Source organism: Nanorana parkeri, unplaced genomic scaffold (genome assembly GCF_000935625.1).
Source record: "Nanorana parkeri isolate BGI_ZX_2015 unplaced genomic scaffold, ASM93562v1 scaffold34, whole genome shotgun sequence".
In the NCBI taxonomy this organism is placed as follows: Eukaryota; Metazoa; Chordata; class Amphibia; order Anura; family Dicroglossidae; genus Nanorana; species Nanorana parkeri.
The window spans coordinates 2,526,244-2,534,334 of record NW_017306302.1 but is presented as its reverse complement, the minus strand read 5'-3'; the positions used below and the strand labels follow the sequence as shown (position 1 = coordinate 2,534,334).

Sequence of the window (8,091 nt, the reverse complement as noted above, 5' to 3'; positions counted from 1 at the left end):
ATAGTGCGACAATACCCCCCAAATCCCCCCCCTCCCCCTCATACAGTGACCCTCAGAGGGCACCGCACTGGGACCACTCCACACCCGCCGGGTCACCCCCTCTTCACACTCTCTCCTCCCCCCTCAGGACTTCTCCCCCCTTTGTAACCTTTTTTTGTATTCTCGAATCGCTCCTCCTCCAGGAAAGAAGAGAAGAACGTGGAGGGGAAGGAAGGAGAACTTCGGAGCTCTGGATTAGGGACTTGGACAGGTCTTTGTGTGCCCGGGTCCCACTGCCGGGACTGTGTGTGTGGCCTCTCATCCGGGGCCACAGGGACCTTCGGCTGGATTTATACTGTCATATTAGGGGGGCACAAGGAAGTTGGAGGAGCTGAGAAAGTCATTAAAGTGCATGAGAGGTAAGAGAGGAGGGTGACTGCTGCTTGTAGATATCATCTGTATTGATTGATTGATTGGTAATTGTTTCACATTGTCTGCATTGATATCAATCGATAACCAAAGCCATGTATAAAATGATCAGTGTGTGTTCAGTGCTGTACATCTGATGTCACACAGGTCTTTGTGGATCTCTTGTCATCAGTACGTTGACCGCTTGGCAACTTTGGCGACCGAGGCCTCCTTCACACCGGTAGTAAACATAAAGGGGGGGGATTGAGTAAAACTGGAGCCGTTGCCCGTAGTAACCAATCAGCTTCTCCAGTTTTTTCCGTTAAGCTTTGAAAAGGAAAGAGAGAAGCTGATTGGTTGCCATGGGCGACTGCTCCACATTCTGCTCAAGTTTTGATAAATTCCCCCTCAATGATTCTAATGGGATCATTCAAACTGTGCCTTTAATAGCAAGTAGAATTCTCTGCGCCCGGGGACTGATCAGATACTCTAAACCCACCCAGCTTAAAGTTCCTTTAGACTTCTCAGATCATTCCTCAAATTGGACAGTGCCGATGCTCCTGCCGCTTAACTTATGAGTTTGTCAGTGGTGCTGGCTGCTAAAATAACAAACCCCAAAACAATCTGTCTGGCTCCTGGATTGGACAGACGGCTCCTGAATTCTGGATTAATGTAGATGCAAGAGTGCCGGTGTGAATGCAGCCTCAGATTTCGGTAAAGTGGCCCCCCATGCTGAGGAACCTGTAGCTGGGTGCAGTGCTGTACCTGCTTCAGGTCCGTCTATGTTTCCTTGTGATCTCGATTGGGTCCTGGTGCTAAAAACATGCTTTACCCCAATCTGGATTGTATGCTTTTGAAACCAGAAAAACTGGTTGCCCTTCCTTAACCCCCTCGTCCCACTAACCGCCTCGTCCCTTTACCCCCTCGTCCCCATCCCCCTCTTCCAGATGGCATTTTGCCTTTTCTGATGGTACGGCTTTTATTTGACCTGGAAATACTCTGTAGCTGTGCGGGGTTGGAATGATGGCAGGAGCGTCTTTTCTCCTTCTGCTTTGTTGCAGATGGCAGTTTTGTGTGTGTGTGTGTTGCAGGTTGTTGTCTTGCCCGGGCCTGGCCTTGTATACACTGGAAGCGATCCACCGTGGTTGCATGGATGTTGCCTAGCAGTTCAGTAACGCAACAACGAGCTGGAATGGAATCAGGTTTCCAGTGAAAGCCGCTGGCGGCTGCGTGCTGCTGCTGCACTTTGTAAAAAGCCTCTTTTTTTTTCTCTTTTCCTGCTGCTGTTAATTTGATGTAGTTGTGGAAAACGTGATTGGTTATTGAGCGTCTCCCTGTGTCGCTAAGCAAAATGTGCGGATGCAGACTGTTGCGCTACCCTGTGTCTGCTCCGCTAGTTTTTACATCTCTGCAATGTCTGGCAGAAGTTGTTTGGAAGCAGGAAAAAGGAAAAGTCATCTAGTGGATTCGGCGAGCTGTGCGGCAGCGTGGAAAAATGCATTTAATAAAACGATTCATGCAGAAAGGTGGAGGGATCCGCAGTATGAGATGATTAGAATTTAGGGAATTGGCACATTATTATCATTTTTATTTTTTTTGTTTGCTTCTCCTGGTTTTATTCCCTTTTGTCCTCTCTGTCAAAGCAGTTCTCATCAAGTTTATCTGCAGCGGCAGTAGGGGGTCATTGTCCCCGGGATATAATCCTTCTGCCGTGTCTCTTTACACACACACTGGAGCTCTTTGTTCATTCCAAGGCATGCATATTGGAACTGGTCCTCGGCAGGCTGACCACCTCACAATGCTAAAATTCTCATTTCAGATCCAATGGCGATATGCTGAGCGAAGCATTTAAATGGCATCTCCCCGCCGGTTTAAATCTCCATCTGCAGTGTGTGTGTGTGTGTGTGTGTGTGTGTGTGTGTTGCCATCACTGGCCTTCAAACTGCTTAGGGAAAAAAATAAAAATGTCTCTGGGTTTCTGCTTTTGTTGAAGGGTGTTATGGTTAAAGTGTTAGTTCACCTTTGTCACAAAAAGTACCTATGTTTTCCAGCTTCTGTAGTATATTAAAAAGCAGTTGTCGGGTTTTACAGTAGATGCTGAATTTCCCAGGTATACCTGTAGGCCTGTCCCTGGCCTGTCTGTAATACTTCTAGAGTAGGTGGCCAAACACTGTCCCACTATACATGGCCAAACACTGCACATACAGCTACTTCTGCATTTGTTCAGACCATGTGACTGCGCGTTGTGCGCTCTTTTTGTATGTTGTGCTCAGCTACTGCTGCAGCACGGAGGGAGGTAGTGCATTGCACATGCGCAGGTTGTGCACAAACCACAGTGCGTGTTCCTGTGCTCATGGGCCCACACATCCAGTGGCTGGCGGGCGGGGGTCACCCACTCTAGAAGGTTTAAAGACATTCCTGCATTCCACATTCCTGCAAGATCTAAGTTGTGCGGCACATCAAGAAGCCACGCAGCTGCTGTTGCAAACACCCCAGCCAGTCCCTGACTTTTGCACATGTACAGAGGGGCCATCTATCATTGGAATGGATATTGTGGGTCTTGCAGCAGTGTGGATATGGGAGTGTAAAACCTTGGGTGGGTGCTGGATAGAGGGAGGTGGGGTAAATTTAAAGGATGGTTATCTAAACGTATAGTTATCCTTGAGGCCCCATTCACACCAGATCCAGATTGTGATCTGTTTTTTAAAGGATAACACCAACAAATGCCAATGGAAGGTAACACAAAAAATGAATGTGTGTGAATGGGACCATTTTGCACCGCTCCATTACGTTGCGCTACAAAACAAGTTGAACATACACTGCTGATTTTTGTTTTCTTTTCAGCGCAGTGTAACGCAACAGATCCGGTGTGAACTAACCCCATTCATTATTTGGTGCCCTTGCGTTGGCATCCGTTGAAAAACATATCGCAACGGATTGGAAGGAAATCGAATGATGCAATCACTAGTTAACGGGCCCTCCGTTGACTTCCGATAACCTTCCGATTTTGGTGTGAATAGGCCCTCTGTACTGAGAGCAATATGCAGGTTCTATGGTCGGTCTCCTTTGAATGCTGGTTACCTGGTTGTCTTGAGTACTTACAGTCACTGACCTGGAATTCTGCAAGTGAAGACTCATACTTGAAGTGGAACTTGACATAAAATAGTAGGAACAGGCAGGCTTTTTATTGCGGAAGAGACATACTATAAACTCCCACGTATGCATAGGTGTTACATCATCTTGACACGGCCGATCAACACAGCCACAAATCCTGAACCTGGAAGAAGAGCGGGTGAAGTTGTTGGCGACAGCGAGGGAGGACGTTGCATGGCTGGAGGGGAGTACAGTTCCGCTTTAATGACACACAGTGACTCAAAGTATTAAAGCCATTGGGTCAGCATGATAGCCAGGAATGTACATTTCCTACAAGTGTTCAGCAATGTCGGCCCATGTGTTTCTCTTAGCACAACTTCCCTTTAAAATCTATACTGAACGGAGGATCCCAGGCAGGAAATCGATGCTGTGATTTCCAGTTCGGAAAATTTGCAGCATCAAATCATTGCCTGACCTTGTCCTTTCTGTCATGTCAGTGGATTTTGCACCGCCTCCAAGTCATTTGGAAGAGTTGCATTATTTTATTTCCCCTCCTTCAAGCATTCTTTCTGGGGGGCTCTGTACATTTAGCGCAGTGTTTCCTATGTTATGGATCCTGCTGGTAAACTCTGTGATCCTATATCGTAAAGCAGGAAAACGCCTATGCACTTCTCTGTGGCAGGGTTACTGACCTCTTACTGGTGAAAGCATCCAGCATACTTATTTTTGCCACCTGCTGTTCCGACATCTTTGGTCTGACACGGACCTTTGATCTAGAAGCACCTAGATATTACCGCCCTTTTAATACCATACTCCTATTCCCTTTTATAGTAATATCAACCTGAATTATGCTTTTAATCTAACTAATTTAGCATAAGTAGATAAACATTGGTCTTATCTGTCCGATTGTGGACATCATACACCAGCTTCTTCAGAGGGGTGCCGACATGGCCACACACCACTCGGTTTTGGCCGAGTCACCAGGGCTCAGCTGAAACTTTTAGGATGAATTGACCCTTAAAGGAAATCTGTCTTAAGAAAAATATGGAAGTTGCCATTGCAAAGCTTCTTCTGAAAAGTTCCTAGGCCGTCATGCTGACCTCCTGGCTTCAGTACCTTCTAAATCACTAACTTGGAACAAGTGTTCAAGTGAAGTCCAAACACTTGCCTACACACCAGCCATTTCCTTGCAGGTCCATATTTTCTTTAGGACAGGTCTCTTTTGAAGTCGTTGCCTGGAATTTGAGGCAGGCTTATGACCATTGAAGTAAGGGGTAGAGTATGTATGTATGTATGTATGTATGTATGTATGTATGTACATCTGTCCTTGTGTCCTCCCAAGACCAGACACAGTCACAAGATTCTTTTAGGTAAATGGAATCTGAACCCGTCTCTGTAATTAAGCTGCATGTGGTCGCTTCTCACAAATACTCAACCCATAGCGTTGTAGCTTCCATTGCACCTAATCAGTAAACGTTCTCATGATATTGGATGCAGGGGGAGACCAGAAATAGTTAGTAGGACCAACTCCAAGCAGAAGGTTTGTCTTTCTTCTGCCGCAGTGATTGGCTGCAGCCAGTGTTCAACAGACAACTTTCAGATCGACTTCTTTGACAAAAGAAGTTTTTTTTAAATTGACTTTTGTCAAACGGAGGGATGTTGACAGGACCATCGACAGCTCGAATATCTCCTGTTGACTTGGTCGAAATCCGAGCAGTGAATGTCCAGCTTAAACAGGGAAACCACATGCTGTTCTTGTTTGTAAATATTGTTTTGTGCCCTAAGGCCAGACATATATACAGCGCGCTTCAAAATCAGTGACACTTAGGACTTTTGTCACAGATAAGTGCTATGTGATTACATTAGTGGTGAGAACAGAGAGCCGTTTCAATTCACTCTTCTTTTCATATACTCGGAGCTGAACTCCGGGCTGGAGAGAGCAGCGAGGCTCCCTCCACATGGACAAGTTTAATGCTTGTTTTGTCTCAGTAGTGATGAATAAGTACAAATACTTACCCAGGCAGCCGACACTCTCTGGGGTTTGCAGGATGTGGACGGGCCCTCGGAATCCTTACATCCCTCCCGCATTCAATGCAGGACCTCACATTTTTAAAGTTAGAGAGCTACGACTGGTCATGGAGCGAAGATAAATGGCTTCGGAAGACTTGTCTTATGAAGAGGAGAAAGCCTGCAAGAGCAAGGAATAAGACAAATATTTCACCTAGACAAAACAACCATTTAAAGGAGAACTATGAAGGTGAAAGATTCTCACTCATACTCATAGTTTGAGCCGACGTGTGACAATGAAACTGTCACACATCGGCTCAGTAGATCGAGAAGTGAGCGAACACATACCGTCACTCGCTCACTTCTCAAACATGTCCCTGCAGAGAGCCGTGACCGTCATTCACGGCTCACTGCAGGGACCCCCCCCCCTGCTTCGATCCTCCAGCGCTGACTGGCGGAACGGACGGGGGAGGGGACGGGTACAGCTGGCTCTGCCTCTAGATACGCAGAGCCAGCTGTCAATTAAGTAGCTGGGTGGATCTCGACAGTAATGTCCTCCTGTGATCCTTAAGAGGACTATGGGGAAAAACACTAACCCCATAGTTCTCCTTTAACTCTGGCAGTAGGCAGGGTTTTTTTTCTTCAGCCTTTTACTATATATAAGGAGATCTTTGCACTGACAAGGAATAAGTACGCTGTGTAGTTGGAGTAAAGTTGGAACTTCAGGACTTAAATCGTTCTTTGGTGTAGATGGACCTCTCCTTATGCCCTTCCAGCGTGGGTGAAGTCTATAACATCTCATCTACATGTATGCAGTGAAGGCTGACTTCCATTTAGCTTCTGGGGTTGTGACAAGGCTAGTGCATTCTGCTTCACAGCCGCTGACATGTCCAGCGGGGAAGCAACATGAGGCCCAGAAGAGTTATGAACACAGACTGGGGGTTGTAAAATTACACCTAGTTGTAGAGGGTACTCCACAGTTGAGTACCTAATTTTCCTTAAGAAGACTCCGTCACTTGCCCCATTCAGGAAAAAATGACAGTCTCATGAAAACCCACTCCTAGACCAAGGGCGGGCAACTCTGGCCCTCCAGCTGTTGTGGAACTACAAGTCCCATGAGGCATTGCAAGACTGACAGTTACAGGCAGAAGCAATTCCAGAAGCAATCACATGTTGGAATTTGTAGGTAAAGCACAGCTGCAGGGAGTTGCCGTCCTCTGCCCTAGACCCATTTGTACTGACCTTTACTGGTATTCCTCTGCCGCTACATTCCTCTGTTGGACGTTTCAGTTGATTTTTCAACTTTCGTTGATGTCAGTTCATACATTCTTAGCTGAACAGCTCCTGCATCTGGTCAGAGGCATGGCACTGTTCAGGTATTACAATAGTCCTCCATGCAGATTCCTCCATTCGTGCTGTTTAGTGTGGAGGGTGGAATCAATGGATTTCTCTTATTTAGCTTGTGGGAATTATGCGTGGTTAGCTTTAGTGCGGTGGTGAGCTTTCAAGAGGCTCTGCCCTGAACGGTACTTGGCTCTGTGGCAGTAGAACCTCTCTGACACTTTGTTAAATAGCATAGAATATGTAATGGCCAGTTTGCTCAGAAGTTAAAATACACTAGGGCACATTGCCAGATTTAGGGGTGTTGGGGTACCCCTTTTTCACTGATCATTCTAAGCCTTTACCTTTTTTGTTTTCAGCATATTTCTGAAACCCTGTCTATGAGCCTAGTCATCACTGCCATGCCTAATGAAGACAAATTATCACATGCCAAAGAAGTTTCAAATAAAACATTCTGTGTGAAAGAATGTGACAGCTGACCTATAAATGTTCTTAAACAAACGACGCTCTTCACTTTTCTTATGCCCCATTTTCAAGCTAATTTCACTTTTTTTTTTTTTTTGTCTTTCAATCTTTCTAAACATTGTTAAATGTGTCTGCAGAATTCTGAGAACTATGCCTGGAAGAGTTATAACTGCCTGTTTATTGCCGCCATACCAAGCGTCATTTTTATCAGCTGATCTGACAAACACTGGCCATAGATGAAGATTAGATGACGGGTCAATAGCTTTGCATGCTTGGAATGATCATGAGTGATGGGTGATAGTAACATGATTTTCATACTGTTTTAGGGCCATCTTTTTTTAGACTGTAATTGCCCTATAATGACCATTTGTATTGATAATATTTTTGCAGAATATTAATTTGCTAGTAAGCGACTCTTTTGTACCTGAATGCTGTGATTCATTGTGTCATTGAGTTTATCTACTGAATCTTTAAACTGATGCATGGTTAGCATTGTCATCTGCTTTAAAGGGTACATTTATAGGTAGCAGGTGACTGAAAATAAATCTTGTGTGGCAAAAATCCGACGGCACTAAAACCATGTGTCCTAATTAGATTTTGTCTTCTGAGAACCAGTGCCGCTAGTAAACCATAAATACTGAAACCAGAATGACAAAGCTGGTGGAATATATAACTTGATTTGAAAAGTTCAGCAGAGCCCTTTAGAAAAAGCTAAACCAATAGTGATTTCCTCTTGGTTCATGGCCCCCCCCCCCCCCCCCCACCTGCCAGCCGCACCCAGACGCACGGTGGGGGGTG

The 8,091-nt window shown here is 45.5% G+C and overlaps 1 protein-coding gene across 1 annotated transcript in view; it reads left to right on the top strand.

Moving 5' to 3' along the window:
* Positions 1–345: 345 nt before the first annotated feature.
* Positions 346–8,091, top strand: part of ERBIN (erbb2 interacting protein) — a 225,326-nt gene continuing 217,580 nt past the window's right edge. Inside the window, exon 1 of the mRNA XM_018569304.1 lies at positions 346–398. The gene's annotated coding sequence lies outside the window, so the exon portion shown is untranslated. The remainder of the gene's footprint in view (positions 399–8,091) is intronic.